This window comes from Sciurus carolinensis, chromosome 2 (genome assembly GCF_902686445.1).
Source record: "Sciurus carolinensis chromosome 2, mSciCar1.2, whole genome shotgun sequence".
NCBI lineage: Eukaryota > Metazoa > Chordata > Mammalia > Rodentia > Sciuridae > Sciurus > Sciurus carolinensis.
Genome location: NC_062214.1, coordinates 34,079,825 through 34,106,192, shown reverse-complemented (window position 1 = coordinate 34,106,192; position 26,368 = coordinate 34,079,825). Strand labels below are relative to the sequence as shown.

The 26,368-nt window shown below is 36.8% G+C and overlaps 1 protein-coding gene across 13 annotated transcripts in view; it reads right to left on the bottom strand.

The window, feature by feature from the left end:
* Plcb4 (phospholipase C beta 4) overlaps positions 1–26,368 on the bottom strand; it is a 386,027-nt gene that overhangs the window by 337,695 nt on the left and 21,964 nt on the right. For 8 of the 13 annotated variants that reach the window (XM_047537208.1, XM_047537209.1, XM_047537192.1 and 5 more), the window contains exon 2: positions 21,744–21,798. The exons of the other annotated variants lie outside the window; for them this stretch is intronic. The gene's annotated coding sequence lies outside the window, so the exon portion shown is untranslated. The remainder of the gene's footprint in view (positions 1–21,743; positions 21,799–26,368) is intronic. 13 annotated transcript variants of the gene reach the window in all.

Genomic DNA, 26,368 nt, shown 5'->3' with positions numbered 1-26,368 from the left:
AGAAGGCCAGTTTGGCAGAGACATAGGAACAAAAGGAGAGAAGATAAGAAGGCAGATAATGGTCAGACTACAGAAGTCCTGGTGGAAACTTTAGGATAAACACTATATCAATAGGAAATTCCCTGAGGGATTTTCAGCAGGGGAATCATATGATCCAATTTAAATGCTTGACAGTCACTCTGGCTGCTGTGTGGAAGACTGATTAAACAAGAAAAATAATGGACCCAGGAAATCAGCCATGAGACTCCCATAATTCAGAATCGGTGTGTTTGAGCTGATGTGACTTGGTGGCAATGTGAAGGGATTCAACACTTTCTGCAAAGCAATTTGTCATCACACATTCTAAGCTATAAAGACAGGTTCACACCCTTTGACAGATATTTCAAAAATCTATACTAATAATTAGAATGACGAAAAAATAATGTATGAAGGTATATACTACACTTATATTTAAGATAGAAGATACCAAGAACTTCCCAAGGTTCAACAGTAACTAAATGATGAATAAAATACTATGTAGCCATTAAATTTCAAGCATGGAAACCCAGCGGCTAAAGATAACAAAATTCTCTATATATGAAATACCAAAAAAATGTAGACAAATTATTGGAACTAATGGAAGAGATCAGTTTGCATAAAAAAGGGAAATTTAAAAAAAAAAAGCATTTTCATAGACATCAACTAAAACCAATTGAAAATTTTAGTTTAAAAAAATATTCATAACAACAAAAACTTGAAGGCATGCAAAAATAAGCTGAGGAGAAGCATGCAAGATATTATAGAAGAAAATAAACATTTTCTTGGTGGGCATTAAAGACAACCTAAATCACTAGTTAGTCAGCATATCTATAAGTAGGTCAACTCAATGTGTTGAAGATGTCCACTCCCTTAGTTTTAATCTACAAACTCCATGATTCAAGTAGAATTTCCATTGGGATCTTTTTCATAGAACTTGACATGCTGTTTTTGAGAATTCATTTGAACAGTAAAGGTGTTAAGACTTCACTCTACCAAATACCAGTTGCGTGCTCTGGGCCCCTTCCTGCTTCATCCTCCTCTTGACTAATGGAATAGAACTGAACATACAAAATGATCCCAGATATATAAGTTTTAGAATAAACAATAATATTGTGTGTATATATACACACCGAGTATGTGTATGTATTTACACAATTCGAACATACACATGTGTATAATGGGCACACAAATGAGGCAAGAATATAAAACTATGAAGAAAAACAAGAAAGAGAAGTCTGAGGAGTTTCTTTTGGGGAATGAGAAATGGAGTAGAGTGAGGGGAATTGAATTGAGCACTAATATATCCATAATTTTAAACTTTTATTCATAAAAGATTTAAAGTCATATGCCCAAATACAGATACATATCCAGCTAGGACACAACAGCAAAAATGTTGTTTTAATAAACACAAGTGATGAATGATAGAAAATTGTGCATAGATTCAAAATTTTAACTATAAAAATCTATGGTCCATATGAACACTGGAAATACATAAAACTATATTGGCTATTATTAAGAGTACTAAATTTATGGATTTTTTCCCTCTTAAAAACTCTTATTGCACAATTAATAATTTAGATTTAATGGACATATCTAGAATGTTTTCTCCGGCAGCAAATGAATACACTTTCTTCTCAACAACACATGGATCCTTCTCTAAAATAGACTACTTCTTAGTCCACAAAGCAACTCTTAGCAAATACAACAACAACAACAACAACAATATAATACCTTGCATTCTATGAGATCATAATGAATGAAATTAGAAATCAATGATAAAATTAAAAATAGGAGCTACTTTAACACTTAGAGAATAATACACTGCTGAATGACCAATGGGTAGTTGAAGAAATCAGGGACAAAATTAAAAAAAAAAAAAAAATACTTAGAGGTAAATGAGAATAGCAGAAAAACATATCAAAATCTTTGGGACACTATACAGACAATTCTAAGATGAAAATTAATTGCATTGAGATCATTCATTAAAAGAACAGAAAATCACCAAATAAATAACCTAAGTTTACATATCAAAGTCCTAGAAAAAGAAGAACAAACAAGCACCAAAAACAATGGAAGACAGGAAATAATTAAAATCAGAGCCAAAATTAATGAAATTGAAACAAAAAAATTCAAAAAATCAACAAAACAAAAGTTGGTTCTTGGAAAAAATTAACAAAACCGATAAGCCCTTAGCCAAGCTAACAAAGAAAAAGAGAAAACCCAAATTACTAAAATTCATGATGAAAAAGGAAATATCACCATGGACAACACTGAAATAAAGACAGTAATCGAACCTACTTTGAAAACCTACACTCCAATAAAATAGAAAATCGTGAAAATACCAAAAAATTTCTAGAGACATATGACTCACCAAAATTGAATCAAGGGGATATAGAAAATTTAAACAGATCAATTTCAGGCAATGAATTTGAAGATGCCCATCAGAAGCTTACCAACGAAGAAAAGCCCAAGACCAGATGGATTCTCAGTCAAGTTCCATAAAACCTTCCAAGAGGAACTTACACCTAGACTTCTCAAATTATTTCATGAAGTTGAAGAGGAAGGAACTCTTCCAAAACTCATTCTATGAAGCTAGTATCACCTTGATACCAAAACCAGAAAAAGACACAGGAAAGAATAAAAACTTCAGACCAATATCCCTGATGAACACTGACACAAAAATTTTCAATAAAATACTGGCAAATTGCATACAAAAACATATGTAAAAGATAGTGCAAGCTGGGCACAGTGGCCCATGCCTGTATTCCCAGTGGCTAGGGAGACCAGCCTCAGTAAATGCAACTCAGTGAGACCCTGTCTCTAAATAAAATACAAAGTAAGAGTCTGGTTAAGGAAGTCAGTTCCTAAGGCAGCATGGTAGATATTTGGTCCTACTTTTTCTTCGATTAGGTACAGCGTCTCTTTTCTAGTGCCTAAGTCTTTAATCCACATAGAGTTAATTTTTGTTCAGGGTGAGAGACAGAGGTTTAATTTCATTTTGTTACAAATGGATTTCCAGTTTTTCCAGCACCATTTGTTGAATAGGCTGTCTTTTCTCCAATGTATGTTTTTGGCACCTTTGTCTAGTGTGAGATAATTGTATTTATGTGGGTTTGTCTTGTTCACCATCATTATGGATTAGAGAAATGCTAATGAAAATTACTCTAAGATTTCATCTCACTCCAGTCAGAATGGCAATTATCAAGAATATGACAATAACAAATGTTGGCAAGGACATAGGGAAAAAGGTACACTCATACATTCCTGGTGGGACTGCAAATTGGTGCAACCACTATGGAAAGCAGTATGGAGATTCCTTAGAAAACTTGGAATGGAACCATCATTTGACTCAGTTATCCCACTCCTCAGTCTGTACCCAAAGGACTTAAAACAGCATAATGCAGTGGCACAACCACATCAATGTTTATAGCAGCTCAACTCACAGTAGCCAAGCTATGGAAAGAACTTACATGTCCTTCAATAGATGAATAGATAAAGAAATTGTGGTATATATACACAATGAAATATTAGCCATAAGGAAGAATGAGGAGATGGCATTTCCCAGTAAATGGATGGAGATGGAGAATATCATGCTAAGTGAAATAACCAATCCCCCCAAACCAAATGTGGAATGTGCTCTCTGATTTGTGGATGCTAACCAAAACAAGAAGGTTGGGAGGGGAATAACAGAAATCCATTGGATTAGATAAAGGGAAACAAAGGGAAGGGAGTGGGGAGGGGAATTGGAAAGATAGTAGAATCAATCAGATATAACTTTCCTAGCTTTGTATTTGAATACATGAACAGGGTAACTCCACATCACAACCAACAGAGTGGGATCCTAAATAGAATAAGTTATACTTTATGCATGTATAACTTGCCAAAATACATTCTGCTCTCATGTATAACTAAAATGAACAGATAAAAAATTCTTTTAAAAAACTTCTATTACATTACTTTAAATATTTGATAAAGTAACTCAAAAAGTCCAAACTTAGAGCCCCAAAACCATACTTAAAATATGTAATTCATACATAAAATATGTAAATATTAAATAACAGTTTGTTACCAACAAGTATTCAGTAGGATGGAAAGTCAAACCTGTCAATAATTCCAACTAAATGAGTAAGTTCACATTCATGACACTGAATTTACATTTTAATTATATGAAATGTATATATATATGAAGTGAATACCCTGTTATTCACAGAGCACTATAGTATAGAGGCACTTTTATTATTAAAGAAGACATAATATCTCATTTACCTAAATAAAAATTCCTTCACAGCTCACTTGAATTTCTGTGAGAACCATCGGGACTGTTGTTTTGGTTTCGATTTGTTGTTTGAGGATTTACAAAATGAATCAAATAGGATTTAAGGAAATTTCTAAATAGTCTATAGATTTACTGTTTTCAGTATAGGAACTAACCCTCAGAATAAGAGTCACTTCTTAAATTAAGGAAGTAACTAGAGGGGAAAGTATATAAAATAAAATCCTTTGCTTTGCTCAAGCAAAACAAGATCCACAAAGATGCTACCTGCAGAAATAATAACTCGGCAGGTGAGATAGAGGGGACACAGTGGCCTGTTGTCCTGGGTCGTAAACAGGCATCAATGTGGAATTCCCCACCAAACACTAACCACCAAAGGTTGTTGTCACTGATCACCTTCTCCAGAACTTTGCACAGGTCCCCAAACGCAAGGTTGGTCAAGGCCATCAGACTGAGGTGTGTCCTTTTACAGTGGCATACTTGGGCAGGAATAAATGCCAGTACTCAGGCAGGTTAGGAAGCTGTGTTCACCCTCTTTGGGGTTCCACGAAATGGTTCCAGAAGCGAGTGTTAGGAGAGTGATGAAAACTGGCCACTGCTTTAAGTGGCTTCTCCCCTGGATGCACAAACAGAACTTGATATGCTTTCTCCCCTGGTTAATCCTGCCTTAGAATCCTCACTCATTTCCTTGCTGAATAGTAAATAGAAAGAGAAAGGGGGAGGCTGGGGATTGGGAGTATTAAGGTTAGTATTTAACACTTCCTCTTAATGCAATGAGCTCAGACAATCACTACCCTCCCTGACTTACTAAATATCCACCTCTAAGCCTCTACTTGTGCAGCTGCTCTTCTTTACTGACTTCTTCAAAAAATACACAAATAGAGCCACTGTCCTGCTGAACACATCGTTCTCTTCCTCTCTTCTCTGAGCCTAGCACAGGGTCCTCCATCAATCCCAAATTATATCCATAGAAATCTGTGCTTCATTGGGAGTAAGTCCCTCTGACTTAGACATCACATCTTGGGCAAAAGTTTCATTGTGAACTTGACTCAGATACTTCCCTCTCAAGTCTGATGCACACAGTACAATGTTTGACGCAATGTATTTGGCATTGTATTAAAAGGGACACCAAAGGATGAGAATGCTACATTGATGCAGTATTGATCATGACCTGGAGTCACTGAAAACTGTTCAGAATCAGATGGAAGTTTGTGTTCAGTATTATTTTGGCAATTTGGTATATCTGATTATTTAGCAATTTGGGTTATTAAAAAACAAAATCAAGCATTTTAACAATTCTGATAATTAGTCAATAATCCACAAAGGTAATTAAAGTATCTGGTAATATGTGATAAATCCCAGGCATCAATGCTCTGTATTTTCTGACCAAGATAAAAAGCTGGGTTTTCTGATGTTCCTATTATAGCTGGGGGAAAAATATTAAAATGCTAACATTTGACATGGAAGACAACAAGCAACCTTAGAATGTACACTTAGAATATGTGTGTCTGCACTTTGCACAATCAGAACATGAAGTTCCCTTTCACCATTGCCAGTGAGATCCTCAAAGAATGTTCTCTTGGGGGGCTGCCAGTGTTTTGTGTTGCTATCTGAGGAAGCGTTCCGGGAGGTGCCCATGAGCTAAAACAGCAGAGAGTTCCGACTCTGAAACATTTCAAGCATTTTAATTTTTATTACAATTTAAACTATGTAAACACAGCCCTCGGAAAAAGGAAAACCTGCTAACCAAACTTTGCTTTTCCTTTAATGAGTCCATTAAGCTTTCTTCTAAGTACAAGCTGTCGGGTGGCATCCTGTACGCTTGCGTAAACTGATATCATGGCAGAGCAGACCACCATTCTCTGCCCCCTCAACCACTGCAATTCAGATCTTGTAATGTGTCATTGTCACTGCTTTAGGGAGCTGGCATGAGGTGTTCCAGCAGTCAAATCCTTCCGCAAGGACTGCCTTTGTGGAAAAGGAAAAAAACAAAAACAACCAAAAAAAAAAAAAAAAAAAAAAAAAAAAAAAACCTTCTACTTAACATATTGAGAAGCTGAATTTAAAAAAGGGAAAAGTAAAAAGGGAGAAGGAAATTGTTATAATTATAGTGAAAGCGTCTGCATGCAAATTCAGTTTTCCTTGGGGAAATCTGCATACTCTCTATAAGGAATCCCCAGGCCAAAAGTACACATTATGTTTTCAGCTCATCTTTAAAGCAATATACTTGCTCAGAAATTGTACTGGGGAACAGTCTATGAATGTGCCCCGGGCTTGGTCCAGATACACTGTTTATAAAGGAAAGGACGTTGTAAAGTGTTTTATAATATTTAAAAGGTATACGGCCTATCCCTGGGGAACTGACAGTTAACATTCAGACTGAAAACCCATAGGGCATAAGGTGTTTGTTTCAACAGGTCTCCCAAACTTATCTAGACTTTGTAGTCTTTGTTCAAAAAGATACACATTTTTAAAAGGAGTTCCTTCTCAGATTCTTAATAATTCCAAGGGGACAATAAAATGGGCCACAATTGTGAGGTGTTAAGGTGGGAGGATTCTTTGTGATAACAGAAATAACGAATAAGCAACAAGAATATCCAAAATAAGGACCTACTTTTAATTCGGTCTAAATGCAAGGCAAATATGTGTCCACCTTTAATTGTAGAAAAATATTTTAAATAATCAACCTTGAAGAAAAGGTGGCATAATGCTTTCTATTGACAGATTTCGAAAAACACAAAATACACATTTTTATCTATTTTATGGGGTAGAAACACTTTAAGAAGGCAATATACCATTCAAAATGAAGGGAATTAACTCTTAATAGAATAAAATCCCTAATTTCCATGAGAATTAGTGTGGCACACCATTCTTCTCAAACAGATCTGTTTTGTTTTGTTTTGTTTTAACGGTACTGGGGATTGAACCCAGGGTTGCTTTAAAACTGAGTCACAGCCCCAACCATTTTTATTTTCTTTTTGAGACAGAGTCTCCCTAAGTCGCTAGGGTCTTGATAAACTGCTGAGGCTGGCCTTGAACTTGGGCTGATCCTGCCTCAGCCTCCTGATTCACTGGGATTATAGGCATGCACCACCATGCCTGGCCTAAACAGACTATTCTCACAATAAATAAAATATTCTCAAATGAGTTGCCCACCCATAGGAGAAAATTCTCCATTTATGTTTTTAAAAAATCTATTTTTATCATGACTTTCCAAACAAGTTAGTGGTTGCTTTGGGAACTATGAATCCACAAGCTTTGATGGGACAGCAGTTGTCCAAAATTGAAGGCTTGTTGGAAGGGTGGGGTGGGAGATGGAAATCAAATGGGTATAAACACTTTACACCTCAGAACCTTTCAAGATGACCCCCAAGAGCTGAAATAATCTGTCACATGGGGTATGCCCCAACTTTTAAATGTAACTTTTAGAAGTGGAATATTTTCAAAAATAACAATGAGGGAAAGAAATGTTTTGAAAATTGTGTTTGAAAATGGAAAACATTCATAACATATTAGGCAGGAAAAGGAGGTTAAAATAGGAGATCTCAATTTTGTAAAGCAAACAATAAAACCAATGAAATCCATATTGCCCTGTAATAGAATACCCTTGCATAATGTTCACAGGGGCACTGCCAAAGAGGTTCTGTGTTCAGTCCTTCCCCTACTGCACCCAACATACCTGTACAGGTAGGGCAGAGTCACACAGCACTTTGAGGAGGCTTGGCCCTGAGGAGGATGTTTTTGACAAAGCTAAGTCTAACATCAATCACTCTGGCATGCTGCAGACGTGTACAGAGCTGGCTTCCTTGCCTTTTTCCTTCCCTAAAACCCATTAACCTTCTCATTTGAGTTATTGCTTAATGAACATAGGTAGATACAGAGAGTGGTGAAAGACCTGGGAGAACGACAGTCAGACATCAAAAGTGGCAATTTGTGGTTTACAAGGTTTCAGATTACATTAATTTTTCCAAGTTTTCTATAACAAACACATGTAATTTTCACCATGGCAAGGGGAGGGGGTGTCAGATGTAATGTTTTAGGATCACAAAAGTGCCACACTACTCAAAATAACTTTATTTGAAACTGTTCATTGTTGAAAAAAGAAAACTATATTTTAAGAAAACTATAAAAGAAAAACTATAAAAGATCATACTCAAGTTAAACACTGTTCTCAGATTTCTAGTGTCCTCTGCTAAAAAAAAAAAAAAAAAAGGAGGCAAGAGGGCCAACTCTGGCAAAAGATGAAGGACAAGCTCAGCCTCACCAATTTCCTGTTTATTTTTCTCAGATGCCAACCATTACATGGTACCCTTCGCGAGAAATTAAAATGTGTAGAGATAATACAAACACTGTTTAGTCCTCTTATTTTCCCCATGAAAGATAGCATAAACAGAGGAGAAATTATAGCTTGCAAGACATTTCCATGTATCTGAGACAGTACCATCTATATCATTTGAAAGCTGTTTAAATACTATGTTTTAAAATTTTTCAGTTTGTTGAAATAAATGCTAATTAGTGCCAGTGTTTTTATCCACAAACAAAATTATATTTTTGCATTTTCAACTGTATTTTATTGCATATGTTTTCCCTTTGAATACTACACTTTCGACAATATAATTGGAAGGCTATATTTTATCCTTGACCAGTGCATTCTTTGACTGCTGAGTTTCAAAATGTCTTCAGAATTAAAATGCCACATAAGTTGAATGTTGTTCAGTAAAACATCTATGCGATAATCATAGAAAAGCTAGTCACTGACTCTGTTGAAATTCCTCCACAAACTTAAATACCAGATTCAGAAAACATAAGGCCCGAACCCAAGAGTTAAACTTGCCCTCTGCATCCATCATTCCCAATACTGAGGCCTAAATGGATTAAGTGGCCCGCCCGTTCAAGGTCACACTGCTACTTAGGGACAACACAAAGCTGGATGACAATTTCCAGAAGACTAAGATTTTGGATTCACAACTGAAAACTCCCAGAGTTAATTAAGACAATGACTGCATCTCAGCCTTGGCAAGAACAAAGAGATAATATTTATGTGAGAATGAACTTACTCCATCTGTGCCTGGCACCCGAATCTTTCCCTTCGCTGTATGAGGCGCACACTTCAACTTGTTCTGCCTGTTTTCCAAGTAACTCGATTGATGCCAGGAAAAAACCCTCCTGTTATTCTATCTGAACCCTGCCTTCCTAATTTGATAAGGACTAGAATATGGGTATTGTGTGTATGTAGGGGGGTGGGGTAAAGTTTTTTTTAAATGAAGAAGCTATCATTCTACCTCATTGCCAAAAACAACAAAAAAAGTCATTTTATTTCCTAAATCTGTGCATTAAGACCCTGACCCCACATGAATTCTCTACCAGCAATGAAGTAATTCTAGCGTAACTGTGCTCTTACAATACCAACATTTTATCAACATTTATGACTTTAGACCTACAAACATGAGCACATACTTTGCTCTGAAGGGGATTTTTTTAAGTATGAAGATTTTTTAAGTATCAGGGAAATTATTCATCTACAAAGAACATATACATTTCCTAGCCTGTTCATGATAAAGTTACTATTCCATGCAACTATCTTTGTTTTTTGTTTTTGTTTTTGGCATCTTACATTTCTGGGACTCAATAAAATTTACCAGACACTTGATTTTTTTTCCTAAACAGCTACTTCAAGTCACCCTTTTTTTTTCCTTTTTTCTCCTCCCCTCCTCCTTCTCCTCCTCCCCTCCTCCTCTCCTCCTCCTTTTCTCCCCCTCCCCCTCCTCTCCTCCTCCTTTCTTCCCCCTCTCCCCTCCTCTCCCCCTCCCTTTCCTTCTCCTTCCCTCCCCTTCCTCCTCCTCCCCCTCCTCCTTCTTTCCTCCCCCTCCCCCTCCTCCTCTACTCCTGCTCTCCTCTTCCTGTTCTCTTCCTCCTCCTCCTCTCTTCCTCCTCCTCCTCTCTTCCTCCTCCTCCTCTCCCTATCATTTTTCTCCCTCTCCCTCCTGAAATTGACTTTAGTTTCTCAATGGACTTTTGCACCACAAAGGTTCCAAGTTTGGGCAGCTATATCAACCAGCCTGGTAATTAAATTAAACTATCTCATAGGATATGGAAAAAAATTGCCTTTCAGTAATTTTAGTTTTTCTTTCTTTCTTTTTTGGCTGCTATATCCAATTTTAATGGTAGGTTATATATTCGTTATTCCTGACAACAAAATAAGAAGACACGGTTCTTTTGGAATTCTTAAAATAACAGTAATTAGTTCCTCCATCACTATCAACATCATCATCAGCTCCATGCTTCCCAATTCACACATCAAGAAATTCAAGTTGATGTGTTGTATTGGTCCAACTTTTACACCAGCACTCAGTTCAGTTGCATCTCAGTTCTCAGACAGCCCTTCATTACTCCTCCCTCCTTGAAACAATGTCAACTGGTTTTCAAGACACTATTCACCCTTTGTTTTCTTCCTGATTCTTTAGGTCTTTTATCCTCTCATTCCTCCTTGGTTCCTCCCAATCCCCCTGCCCTCTAAGAAGATGTGTACTTAGAGTAGTGCTGAGGCTTCTTAGCTTCCCATCTGCATTCTCTATTTTTTCCTCCAAGTTTTATTTTTTCCACAGTTTTTATTGGAGCATTATAGTTTTACATAATGGTGGGACTTGTTGTTACATAATTGTACACGCACACAATACAACAATATAATTTGGTCAATAATATTCCCCAGTATTTCCCCCTTTCCTTCCCCTCCTTCCTCCTCCACGTCTCTTTCCTAGTAACTCACCCAAACTCACACTCCCACATGGGTGTATCTTCAGCTCAGACCTCTCTCTGAATTTCAGTCTCAGGTCCAACCAACTACAGTTAAATCTATTGGTACTCGGACATTTAATGAGAATCTTACATCTTAGAGATCCAAAACCAACTCCTGAGCTTTCCCATCCAAACCTCTTAAAATACAATCCTCCCTTTTTTAGTAAACAGCAACTCCCTCAGTTAGGGCCAAGTGCCCAGACCATAAATGTTGAAACCCCTCTCACCACCTTTCTTATACCTTACATGGAATTCATGAGCAAATCCTATAGGTTCTATTTGCAAAAGAAACTGAGTCTCTGACCCCTTCAAATCACCTTCATCCCTCCCTCCTGTGTAGAAATCCACAGCACCATGGCTTCCCTGGCCTCATAACACCCTCCCATCTGATTCTCCTACTTCTGGACCTGCCCCCTTAGCATCTACTCTGGGCCCTCTATTATCTGACCCCAACTTCTTCTCATCTCCCAAGGCTCTACCACTTGCTCAGTGCAGTCACACCAGCTTCCTTGTTCTTGCTCCTGTTCACTAATGCTTGGGGTATTTCCATTTGCCTTCCCCCATCCCCAAGAACCTGGGAGGTGTCCCCCAGATGACTTTAGCTACTCAGAGTCTTGATTCAAAGGCCACCATCTCACGGAGGCCTTCCTTGTCCACCCGTTCTAAAACTATAACATGCCCTAGTCCCCAGTCCCTTTTTTCTCTAAAATAGTTATCAGTAAATATATACTACAATTTTGATTGTTTTAGTGTTCAGTCATGCTAACTAGAATGTCACATCAAGATTTTTTTTTTTTTTTTTTTTTTTTTTTTTTTAACTTCTGAAGCCCAGTTACTAAAACAAGGAGTCTGGAGGACAGCCCACAATTATTAAAAGAGTAAATAAATGCTCCTCTATAACCTGTTCTTTTTTACTTACAAAAGGTCATGATCATCCTTCCACACAATAAACCCACACCTAATGCAATGGTGTGGGGACAAAATTGGCCATGAGTAGATAATAGTTGCAGCTGGTTATACATGTACAGGGACTCTTTATCCTATTTCTATTTTATATATATTTGAAACTATCTAAAATTTTAAAATATACATTTGTGCAACTATTTGTAGTGACTACATTGTACTCCGCAGACTGACTCTACCATATGTAACCTTTACCTTACCAGAGGATATTTGGGTTCCATCTTTTTCACTATCATCATCTTTTCACTGCTAGAAAGAAATCTCACAGGAATACCTGAATATAGCCCTACAGTAAGTTCCTAGAAAAATAAAACCTTGCACATTTAAAATTTTATATAGACTGCCAATCTTCCCTTCAGAAATTCTGAACCAATGTCTGCTTCCATGAGCACATTAAAGGAGTGCTACTCAAACAGCTGTCCACAGAATATACCAGATTGCAAAATGTTCATTACTGGTTCACAATAAGGTGCAGAAATTGAGATAACACTGAAAAATATTTAGTCAATATCTCAGGGTAATTTTATATCTAATAAGCATGTTATATGTGTGTGAAAGTACACATTCATATAAATACATTTATATTCATATATATTTGAAAACTGTGTATATTTTTCATTTTCTTTTTCTAGTATACTTTTACTGTATTTTTTACAAACATATCAGTCAAAAATATACTGGGAAAAGTGACCCTTCACCACAGTTAGAAAAAATGATATTATTTGCTTACCCACACCAACAATTACCAGGTATAGAATCTTTTCTTTTGTTAAATCTACCACTTCAATTACTAAGCAATGATATATCCCTTTTGGTTTAATTTGCACTTTTAAATTCTAGCAGGTTTGCCCATCTTCTCATATGTGGCTGACCCCATATTCATTATCTTATGAATTACCCATTTATATTTCTCCACAACTCCATTAAGAGATTCATCTTATGAATAATATTGTAAGGGTTTATTTTAAAAGCTCTTAGTATCTTAGGAACATCTTAGCTAGGTTACAAATATTTTCCTAGTATACTCTGCATCTCAAACATGTTGAAATGGTTTCCCATTATACCGAATTTTTTTAAATGAAAATAAAGATTTAAACTATTGTAGGTAGTCACACTATTTTAGTCTTTCCTTCATGGTTTCAACTCAGACATGCTTTCTTTCCAATATCACAAGATTATAAAAGCATGTATGCATGTATACTTTTACTCATATTAACAGTTTGCATGGTTATAACTTTTAACTTTGACCCACTAGAGTTATTTTTGCATGAGTGGCATGATACAAATACTGTTTAATTTTTTCAGATGACTAGACAGGTGCCTTGACACATTTTATTGAATAATTCATCTTTTTCCCAGTAGTCTGAAATATCGACCTTATCACATACTAAATTAGCATACATGTATGCCTAAAAATAGATTATCTGCATTTAAGTAGACTATATCAATACCACCATTTGATTATCATTGACTTCTATAACAAGTGCCCCTGATAAATATTTCCTATAATTCTGTGAGAACTGATGGGTTCATTCTTCCAATGAAGTTCCAAATCACTTTGTTAAATTCCCCAGCATTGATAAAGAGTTGTATTAAGCAAATTAGAGGTGTCTTCTCTCCACCACAAAATGGTATAAATACAATCAGAACAAAACTGATATCTTTGTATTACCATACTGAATCTGGCTTTCCAAGAATGAGGTATCTTTCTCCCTTGATTTGAAATTTATGTTATGACCTACAATTAAGTTCTGTAGTTTGCCTTATTTTGTTCCTACATATATCTAAGTAAATTACTGCTATGTTTTGTACTGTTGTGTTGTATTGTTAGTGTATGTGAAACCTCTTCACAAGAATATTTTCTAAGTTTATATTGGTGGGTTAAATCATTAATCAATTTTTGTTTATTTAGTATATAATGAACCACAACCTTAATCAACAATGACAATACTTCAAATATCTTTCCAAGTGAATCTAAACATATTCTGTTAATTCCATTCATAAGTTCATTCAAGCACCTGCTACATGTATCCCAAGATATCTGTACAAGTGAAGGTTAATATTGAAAATATGGATGCCCTCCAATAATTTAGTAGAGCATATAAAACATATATGCATATATGTGCATACATAATTGTATTATATAGATATTGTGAGGTCTTTAAACACCTATGCAGTATCTAATGTTCTAGAAAGAGAAAAAAATATGACCAAAGGAGCCCAAAGTTGAGCTGAAGCACAGGGTATGCTAAAGAAGGAATAGAGTCAATAAAAGATGGTTCATTTCTAAATGCAAGATTAACTTGCTTCTTGTTTGGTAAAAACACTGCACTATGGAATATATAAAAATAAGGTTTGTGAAAAGGAATCTGGAGGCAGGGTGCAAACATGAGGCAATTTGGGGATGAAAAGAGTTGAGGCAGAGAATATACAAGCCATGTTACCTACCATTGCAAGACGGTTCCAGACAATGAGCAACTAAAAACTTAATAAATTTTGTCTGATAAGTAAAAGAAGTGATAATTAATGAGGCTGAATGAAGGTGTCTATGTGTAATGTCAGTTTCTGTAACAAACAGGTCTGAAAATATATAGAGTGAACACCAGAGTTTGTCTCTTTGTCGTGTTCATATAATTTGTACTCTATTTGCCATGGCATACAGTTGTTATTGGGGAAGGCTATAAATACAACCATCAAAGATCATCTGTTCAGGGATGGGGGTGTGGCTCAGCATTAGAGTGCTTGCCTAGCATGTGCAAGAGTCCCTGGGTTACATCTCCAACATCACACACACATAGAGAGGTTCTGTTCAGAAACAGTGTGGTGTTCTACATTGGTGAAGATGACAAGGTGATGAGCCCTGCCATACAACAATTTAGATTCAGGTCCCCTGAGTCCTGTTTCCCTTCATCACTAAGGCCTCATAGTCATGTGCATCCAACCTGAGGGGGAAAAAAAAGAAAATAAGAGTATGGGGTTTAGAAGCCTTGTCCTGGATTTAACACACATTATTCTGCCCACATTCCACTGATGCAAAGATGCCAAGTGAGTCACCTAGATACAGTCAGAGGCTGCTTTCCCAGTCCCCCTAGTTGGATAGCTATGCAAAATAATAACTCATTTCTATAGAAGGCTGAGCACAACCTACAGGGGACAGCTGGCAATTCGTCCCTGGGGTAATGGTCCCACTTCCAAACGCTATCATGGAATGTGAAGAAACAAATCACAAAAGATTCCACTGTAAGGATGGGCAGCCTACGCATGCCAAAATAACACTTGGGAAAAGGAGAATCCCCTGATGGACCACCTGTGGCATTCCACAGAGGAAGCTGTGGCACTTCCTCACAGACGGTCACACAGCTGCTGTGTGCACCAAAGTGGGGAATCGGTACACAGGAAGAACAGACAATATGCTTGAAAATTCAAAACACAACGTAAAAACATGTTTGAGTCTATTTGTTCTAGAACAAATAAAACAGGCAGATCAACCTAGCTGTTAGGAATCAGAAATACAGCAATTGTTCACAGGCAATGGTTTTGATGAGATTCTGAGAGTGTAAATCTGAGATTCTGAAGGTATATACTCTGAGAATATAAACACTACTTCTCTCAAAGGAAGAGTCTCTACCAAAACCAAAGTAGGTTGTCTGAACTTCTGATATATGCACTTTTTTCATTAAAGAAAAACAATATTCTTCCCATAAAATAGTGTCAGGATAGCTTACCTGTACAAAAACTGATTTAAGGAATCACTGATGTGTAGTTTCTCTTAATGTCCTTTAAAATTATCCCATATAGAAGGGCATTTGTGTTGGAATAAGGAAAGAAAGACATGGTTCCTTACACACACAGCAGAGCTGTTTTCTTAGAACTTTACTCTTGTTCTTAACAGTTGACTGTCACGCCTACTACACTGTTGGCCTGGGTCACCACCACTGGCTCTGACACCTCCATGCTGAGCCTGTGCCAGCAAGGGACAGAATTCTAAACCACCATCTGCCTCTCTGAATTATCACACCACAATCCCAGTTTGGCAACCCTGAGGTCCCATTAGTCTCCCACCCACTGGTAGAGGTCAGGAAAAACACAATAGTGGGCATTTCTATTTGGGAAGTAAAGAGGAACAAAGCACTCTCACCCACCCAGCTAACCACAATGACAGATGCCCCAAAAATCAAGAATTTTTTTGTTTTTGTTTTTGCAGTGCTATAGATGAACCCAGGACTTTGCAAATGCTAGGCAAGTGCTCTACCACTAAGCAACCATCCCTGTCCATGAAATTCAAATTCAGTTTAAATGACCACATACAGCTACTTGTTTCCATACTGAAGCTTACATCTAACCAATCCAGCATATAAGAACTGGACTGTTTACAAAATTGTGTTTAGAAGAATGTTCTTCCATTGCCCAGTAACTCAATCGCCTATACTTTGGTTTCCCTGAAAAACACATTTGGTGTCACTGAAATGGGATTTGCTGAAATGGCCCTGCTTCACAGAAACATGTGGTTTGAGAAGAGAAAGGATAAAAGAGTGGGGAATGAGGAATCTCTGATTCCTGAGTGGCCACTAGATTCCCCATAGCATGGAGCATGATTACCAAAGGGATCAGTTACCAAAGGGAAAATTTACCCATGGAATTGAGAGATGGATCCAACTCCTTGAGAACTGGTCAATTTGATACATAAGGAAAGTCCAGCTAACAAGAAAAAAGCAAAATATACTGTGGATATTGTTAGCTATAATGGCTAAAATGAAATTAAGAGAAATTGCTGGGTCAGGAAGTCCAGATGTCTGTCTGTCAAGAGCTAAAAGTAGTAATGATTCCTAAGCATTCAAAGGAGAATGGACTTTTTACATCTCACCTGCAAAACCAACCCCAGTCACTTAGGCAGGATGGAGAGAGAAGGCTTCAAAAAGAACTGGAGAGCAAAGGATTTTCTTATAAAAAAAGAGATGGGGGAATGTAATGTATAAAGCTGCTTCCCTAAGCAAGATAGTAACTATGTTTCTAAACCTTATTTCAGAATTCCTAAGGGTCTAATGGGGGTGGGTTGTGACTTCACCCCATCTGGCAAAATTGGGGCTCAGAGTAAATGCAGTTACTGCCTGATGGTAAACACAGACCTCTAGTTCTCTACTAACCAAACTTACTAGATCATCCTATAGTCTACACCAACACAGAGGTCAATCCTAATATTCCCTCCAAAGATAGAAAGTTTAGATATTAATGGTATTAGGTAGAAAAGTTTAGGTATTATTGTAAATTATAATGAGGAACAATAGCTTATTTGGGTACAAAAAGAAATAAATGGACTATGAATGGAGGGTGATTCAATATTACATCAATACTTCAAAAGAGGCTCAAAGCAGGAGACAGTATTCTCTCTTAGCTCAATTACTTGAAAAGGTAAAGCCATATCTTTGCAAAGACCACTCTTTTGGAACCTGAGGAAATAAAATGAAAACCTGAAAACTTGTGTGATCTTGCCCCAGGAGACTATCTTCATTCAATATGGTGATGAACTAGACTGGTTATAAATGAATAAGTAGAATTCCAGTCATGTGACAGAATTTTTGTGTTGTATATCTACTTTTGTAAGGGATCCATGTCCAAAAACCAGTGGGTGATCTGTGATATTGTGAAATACATATTTTGGTTTTTATCCACAGTTCCTGAATCAGAACTTCCTCCCCAAGGCAGACCATGGGAACTAGAATTTCACTTCCCCAAGGCAAGTTCATAAAAATTCTAATCTTCCCCTGCCTTTCTGTCTTTAGGAGCTGGCGATAAGGACATTCACTGACCTACACTTGTTCAGTAGTAGTTTATATATGACTCTCCTTATTCCTGTCCCACCCCACATCCTGAAGGGAGGAATGCTATAGAGAGATGCCAAGAAGGGGGCTGGGGAGATAGCTCAGTTGGTAGAGTGCTTGCCTTGTAAGCACAAGGCCCTGGGTTCGATCCCCAGCACCAAAAAAAAAAAGAATGAGATGCCAAGAAGAATCTGAATGCACAAGTCTTGCTGGGTTTACCAGCCCAGTCTATTACCAATCATGGCCAAATGAAGTCTCCACAAAAATCTCAAAGGGCAGGGTTCACAGGGCTGAACGAGTGGAGGTTCCTGGAAGGTGGCATGCCCTGAGAGGGCATGGAAACTCTGTACCCCTTCCCTCAGATCTCATCCTCTTCATCTGTATCCTTCATAGCATTCTTTATAATAAGCCAGTAAACTTGTTTGTTTCCCTGAGTTCTGTGAGCTGCTCAAGTATTAATCAAACTCAAGAGGGGTGATGTGGGAACCCTGATTTATAGTGGGTGGGTCAGAAGCAAGTGAAAGAACCTAGGTCCTATACGGCACCTGAAATGGGTGGGGTAGTCTTGAAGACTGAGTCCTCAACCTGTGAGATCTGATACCATCTCCCAGTAGGCAGTTTCAGAACTGAGTTGGATTAAAGGACACCCAGTGGGTGCCCTCTGCAAAACTGATTCCTTACTCAATGGTGGGGAGAAATCCCTGTACATCTTGTGTCATTAGTTTTCTGTGTTAATGGTGGCAGGAGAGTATAGGGGGAAACACTGGAACTTTGATTTTTCCTAGAGTCACAAATACTGAACAACAAACATATAGGCATTTATTCTAACAGCTTAAGAACATTGTGCCCCTGTTTTGGATCAATCCTCACCTGATTCAGATACTTCTGATATGTTCTAGAGCAACAATTCTGAAAAATTTCAATCATGAGTATTCATTTTTAATGTTAATAAGAATTATTAGCTGTTTACAATAGTTATGCTTTAGTTCCTACTGATGAAGAAAATGCTTTATAGTTTAGAATAAAAAGGTCTTCTTAATTCAATAACCTCTTATGTTCAAGTATATTTCCTCATGTAGGCAACTATTTAGAATTGTAAAATTGTCATATACTTAAATGTGGAAGACATTATTTATTTGATATGTGTTAGGATTTGGATATGAGGTGTCCCCCAAAAGCTCCTGTGTTAATGCAGAACTACTGAGACATAAGATGATTAGATTATGAGAGTTGTGACCTAAGCAGTCCATTCCTAGTTCAAACTGACTAGGTGGTAACCACAGGCAAGTGGGACATGACTGGAGGAGGTGGGTCGCTGGGTGTATGTCTTAGAAGGATTCATATTCCCTGTGGCCCCCTTCTCTCTCCTCTCTCTTCTCTCTCCCCCCCCCCCCCCCCCGCTTCCTGGCTGCCATGAATGGAGCAGAGTTCCTCTGCCATGTCCTTACACCATGATGTGCTGCTTCACCTTCGACTTAGAGCAATGGGGTTGGTCCGCCATGGACTAAACCTCTGAAACCATGAGCCAAAATAAATTTTTCCTACCTTAGGTTGTTCTGGTTGGGTATTTTGGTCACAGTGATGCAAAGCTGGCAAACAAAATACGTAGGTAATCCTTGGTGTTACCATGGACTCCCAGGTAATTAAAATTCTCTACAAACTCTTGGGATCTTTGACATACGCAAGATAAGAGCCTGCTATAGTTTGAATATGCATCACCCAAAAGCACATATGTTAAAGGCTTAATTCCCAGCCCACGCTATTGGGAGGTGAAGGAACCTTTACGAAGTAGAGTCTAGAGATAGATTTTCTAGTCATTGGAAAATGACTCTCTTTGCTTCCTGGATGCATGAGATAAGAAGCTTCCTCCACCATATGCTCCCCCATGATGTGCTGCCTTGCCACAGAACCAAAGGTAATCTTACCACTATGAGTCAAAATAAAACTGTGAGCTAAAATAAATCATTCCGCTTTTTAAGTTATTTCAGGTATTTTATTGTAGTTACAGAAAGCTCACTAACACAGTACACTCTTCTAAAGACTATGCCCCCTAAGAATCCAGCTATCTTGCAGCTTTTTACTCCAAGGACACACTTTGGATTGGTATGGGATGTTAAAAAAAAAAAAAAAAGAAAAGAAAAAAAGAAACCCAACAACTTTCCTATTGCTTCGAAGTCAAATGTTTTCAATGTATATCTAATAGCAAATATATAACAAATTATTTATTCTGTAATTAAATAAAATTATTATTCCAACTTCAACAAAGACAAAGTTATAAAATTTGGATTTCCTAAAAGTATAGTTTTGCAACTTAATATTTATTTCAAGCTTATCAGCTCTTTTCTGATCATCATTCTGTCAGAAATCAATTTTGCTCTCTCTTGAGATTAATTCATATTTCTCTGTGTGTCATCTGTGAAACCAAAATCTGTAAAAATAATTGAGAAAAAAAGCAAACATTTACTGATTAGTTTTTTAGCTATTTCACTGCAAGTGATCTTCATGTAGCAGATTTTTGAAATCCCATTTTGAAGCAAATTAGAGACAATCTGCCCTTTTGGTGTCTCTACAAGTACACTCTTGTAACATACTCTTACAGTGTTTATATCCAAATGCTGAGTTTACCCTGGTCTTTCAATTTATCTTATCTATACAGGCTAAATATTTCATCTCAGCTTCAACCCCTCTTCTTCCAGTTCAGAGATTAGAGTGCACTACATCTCCAATGATCTAATATGTGTCATAATTTACTTTTTGCTATGCAGAGGTAGGCAGTTCGATTTATAAATAAAATGTGGGCAACTACTTGGGGACCTGTCAGAGAGAAGGGAGCCATCTCCAGGGTGGAGCTGGCCTTGAGCTGCACCAGCAACAAAAAGTTGGAGGTAAAAGGTCTTTTTTGTGAGGATGAGAGAAAAATGAGAAAAGACCCCATCATTCCAAATGTGTACTACAAATAAATGGAGAAGGCAAGTTTCCACATCATAATTTCTCTGCCCAGAAAGATTTAAAAACTAAAATGTTATAACCTAAGAGAAAATTAGAGACTACATTAAAGGATAATGGTGCAAAATCAGGTATTGCCACTATGATTTTGAAAATACCCAAACTCTAGGGGTGCTATGATTTGGGGTGAGAACCCCACAGGACATACCCAGGACTCATGCCTAGGGCTCTCCCTGTCTCCATGGATACTTCCCTGCACACATACTCTCAACAGAATAATGTCCCCAGATACACCTTACAGGACAGCTGGCAGATGTCATCCACATTACAGAGTAAAACATATCCATGAAAACAAACTGCTGGGTTAATAGGAGCTAAACCTATGGCATTTAGAAATATCTTGGAGACTCTGCAGACAGATTACAAAAAGACACAATACATCCAGGGATACCCACAATCTGGTCATAGCTGATCAAGTATAAAGAAAATCACAGTCCATGCTCTGAAAAAGAAATCCTATAGAAAAAATATGAAAGGTGACAATTTTTACTGGTCACAGACCATTTTATACTTAAAAATTCTGGGCTTCCTACAAAGATTTCATCCACTGAATAGAACATATTTCATCAAGCTGGGATGAGATGAATCTCTTCCAATAAAAAATGCATGTACTGTAAGGTACTCACTCATTTCACATCCCATGCACTGTAGGTATCCACTATTTTCTCAAAACAGTCTTGAACAGTCTTTCAAAAGCCTGGCAAATTCAAATTCTGAATTTAGAAATCTGAGTTTTTAATTCAATTCATAATGGCATGTGTTGGGGCATATAAGTTGCTTCTCAAGTAAACATTCTGGGTTGTTATTTATTCAAGATAATATATTTGTTTTAAAGTCACAAATTAATTTTTAAAAGCACATAACCCTACCTTTTCAAGAAAGATCACATTTCAGGATTCCATATCACAGAGAAACCATCTTTTCCTGTAGGGAAAAAAAAAATTAAAGAAAGACTATCCACTAGTTACAAAAGCAGCAAAGGTTCATCCTTAAGACCTGCTCTAATCTCACTGTGGCTTCATTTACAATATTAAAAAAATGGAAAACCTTTAAATTAGACTTAAAATATTGCTCCATTCCTATCTAAATGAAACACTTTAAAGACTCTGGTTCCAATGATTTGATTTCTAAAAAATCAAATGGATGAAATCAAATAGAAAACAGACAAAAATAAATGGAAATTCTTCCAAAATTAGAATTAAAGTATTTACTTCGTATCTACTCCAATGACATATATTCAAACATTTTGTTCCATTTGAATGAAGAAGTAAATGTATAAAATTCCATTCTTGTTTCTACTTTTCCATGGGAAGATGAGATGAGCAACTGTACTGCCATCCAGGTCAAAAGGCAGGAGAACTACAAGTGCTACCTCCTTCTGCTGAATTCTTCATTATCCAAGTCACTGGGCCCTATTTATGGGCTCTTTTTCTTATTTAAGACTTTTGGATGAAGAAAACAACATAAAGAAACTAAATCAAAATAGGACACCCCTGATTTTATTTCACATTTCTAATAAATAATGTAGAAATTCCTATTTACTAATGCTTAACATGACTTTGTTCAAATTTACTTGTTGGTGTAGATTATTTTAATATTTTGTCTTTAAACACTCAAACCCAAATTAGGAAGTAAGTGATTTAGTTTAACATAAGTTAATCATTCAATACTTAAACTGTTTTCAGTCAAATCCAATTAAAATCAACAAAGTAATAATGTCCACAAGCATGTATGTAACTGACTCTGACCCTGATCCTGACACTTAGGGTTCATATGCAATTTAACTTCCCAGGGGAATAATGATGTGTGGAGTCAAAAACAATGTCTGAGATTCTGATCCCCCCAAAAGTTCCAAGGATTAGAAATGACTCCCAAAGCATCAATTCCAGGTGACCTCACTCCAGAGGAATCACCCCTATATACACATCAGATAAGGACTCCTATATGAGCTTGTGCTTGCTTCAGCTGCCACCTGCTATTCAAACAAGAAAATCCTTTTTAAACTTCACATAAGAAATTCCCACAACATCTGCCTCAAAGGAATATGAATCTTTCACCCACTTCTACATCTATACAGTCAAGTTGGACTTCTGACCTTCTCCTTGGTCATAGGTAGGTCCTTCAAAACAACCAATTGTACACATGATGTTGTTTTGAAGCCAGCATCTGAATCCTTACTCTCCTGTTTTTCACCTCTTCAGATGTCAGCCAGCATTACTTTGGTCAGCTCAATGCCAACATAATATATTTGGGGTAACAGCCATCTATTCTATGCTCTGAAATTACAGTTTCAGTTAGCTCCTGCTAACAAAGGAAAGGCAAGAGAGATGGATTATCAACATGGAAACATAAGTCATTGTGAGCCCACTAAATGTAAGTTAAATCATAACTTAAGGCATAGTAACAACTGAGATGGGGCCACCTGTAGACCTCCAGTTCAAAATGAGTCAAAAATAAATACATAAATACAATGATAACTAGGATTTGCTTCAAAACAATCCAGATGGGATGGCTAATGGGCAAGAATAATGAATGAACCAAAAGTGGCCAAGAGTTTGTTGTTGTTTAATAACAGATACGTGAAATTTTGTTGTAATATTTACTCCACTTTTATGTATATTTAAATTTTTCCATAATAAAAAGTTTTAAAAAATAACCATTCGATGAAAATTCTGATTGAAAATATAGAATGCCCAGATCATAAATATCACAACTTGTCTGTTTTCAAACACGCTCCAACAAAAATGGAACAAACTAGGAGTACTCCAAGAAAAAAATTTAAAATTCAAATATTACACCAGGAATAATTAACAGCTAATTGTTATGGTTTTATAAACATCACAACAATGGCTTTGAAGCTTTATTTCAATATCTAAAAAGCAAATAAACAAGTATATGTTTACTTATCATAAAGTTTTTTTATTGCTTACCTATGATTTGAATTAAGTGATATCAACACACAACACTGGTCATATCATACTTGTGAGAAATGGTTGGTAATTAATTATTTGCCTTTGATTAATATAAATGGAGAAATGGATGATCTGAAATTATTATCAATGTTATCTATTTCATGAACAAAAATCTTTGTAAACAAGACAATGGAGAGGAAACAAAAAATTAAAAAGATCCTTTATTGATGTAAGCTTTAACATTACAGACATAAAACCATCATATCTGCAACTCGATCATGCTAGATAAGTGAACTGTCACCGAGAAATAACCAAACAATGGACACTCCATGGATTATACCACACATTTTGCCTTAAATTTGCAAGAGACAAGAAGGGATCACATGTGGCTAAATCTTATCTTTTACAACAAGCAGGGGAAACTCACACACAAGTAAAATCATCCTCATTGCCTTAGAATTTGACTTACTGACCTTGCCAGACACCGCTAGGGGAAACTTGACGCTGGAAATGACAAAAGCAGAATTTATATCATGCTTTGGGGAAAGACCATGCATACAAGCCTGCCTCAAAGATGAACCAGGTCAAGAACAAATTTAGGTTTCCCTTTGAAGAAAGCATGCTCAAAACCCAGTATTGAATTCTAACACAGGATACGATGATTAAGAAAACAAAGAGTTAAAGTTTTTCCATTTTCTTTTTCAAGACTTGTTGGCCTAAAGTAATCTGTTTCCTTTCCAAAGAAAAAAATGCCAAACTCTGAAACGGAAATGTGTCTAACTTAATGGGTAAGCATATAAATGCTGGAAAGGGGAGTTTTATGGGAAAATCAGAGTAACTCGGCCTTATCAGGCAGGCTTCCAAATTTATCTGTGAAAGGATCCAGGGTCGGAGAAGGGAGGGTGTGAGTAATAATTACAAACGAGTTACATGGCAGAGGTCAGCTAAACAAAAACCAGTTGTTTTCAATTTGGCAGTCACAGTTCCATAGATTTACTACATGACCTAAGAAAGACACATTAGTTTACAACCATACACGCAGCTATAGTTTAAGATCTAGTTAAAGCTGGGAATGATGTATTACAAGGCCTTATACATTTAATAAATAATTGTCAAATAAATGAATAGGTGAAGTAGCAACTAGTATTCACCAATTCACAAAATCAGACTAAATTCATTAGAAGTGACAAAAATAATATGTCCAGGTATGACATCATGACTGTTTGTGTAACTCATCTCCATAGCCTTGATCTTCTGGGAGGTAATACACTAAACTAAAATAATGTTTCCCAGACTCCTTTGCAGTCAGTGTAGCCACGTGACACAGTTTTGACCAATGAGATAAGAGAGAGATCTTAGGGAAAAGGTGTTCTCCTAATATGAATGAGACCCCATCCCTTTTCCCTTGAAGGTTCAGAGTCATCTCAAAACCATGAGGACCAAAGCCATGCTGCAAGAGATGGATGGATGGATAGATGGATGGAAGGAAGGAAGGGAGGAAGAAAGAAAGGTTTGTTGGTTCTCTGATGGCATTGCTGAAAAGCTATATCTGCCCCAAATTCTTCAAGTCCACATTTCATGTTAGGTGTGACAGAACTGCATTTCATGTTAGGTGAGACTAATTTCCATGAGTTTAGTTTGCTGTTTTCTATCATTTACAGACAAAAATATTCTAACAAACATCAGCAATAATTTACCTAACCCCCTTCTGTGTTCTCAGAAGTTGCTTCTATTTCAACTCTGATGCTCCATACAACTCATAACACCATTATGTCATCACCCCTGATTTCTTCCACAGTTTCCACCTGTCCTAAGATTATCCCTCACATGAAAAGACCAATAAGCTTAGAGGAGAATAGCCACTGGAAGGCTCTCAAAAACAACAGGTCATGTCATTCTCCAGCCTACGCTGCACCTACAGTGGATCCTCGCCCTCTCATACTAGGGATGCAGGAATAAATGATGATCTGAAGACAGCAATCCTATTCCAGTGACCAAAGAAATGGAGAATCTTCTGATTTAAGATAGTCTTAAGATAGTCTTCAAAATCTGCATATATATATACATATATATATATATATACATATATATATACATATATATATATACCTGTGTGTATGTATGTATATATGTATGTATGTATAAAAAGAAAGTAAATATTTATAGTCATGGCTAAAGTAAACATCAGAAAATTAAACAACACTAAAAGACAAAAACCACAACAGAAATAAACACCTTTTGAGAGTCTAAAGGATACCCTGATTTGAATGCTGCTACTCTGCTTCTATAGGTCCTCAGAGATGTTTCTTCTGTGGAACTTAAACTATCACCATAATTTCTCTCTTATCTGTTCATCTGTCTTAATACAGCATAAACTTCCAGAGTTCAGAAAGTCTGTCTATATTGAAAAATGCTAGAGAAAACATGAATGAGCAAAACAACCTGTACATTAGTTTTCCAAGAGTCTCCACGAAAAATATCCAATCGTTTGAAAAAAAAAGTGAGCGTCATTTCTAGAAATATAATAATGAGCTGCAGGAATAGTTCAACTGAGCCAGCATGACATATGTAATTGCTAAATG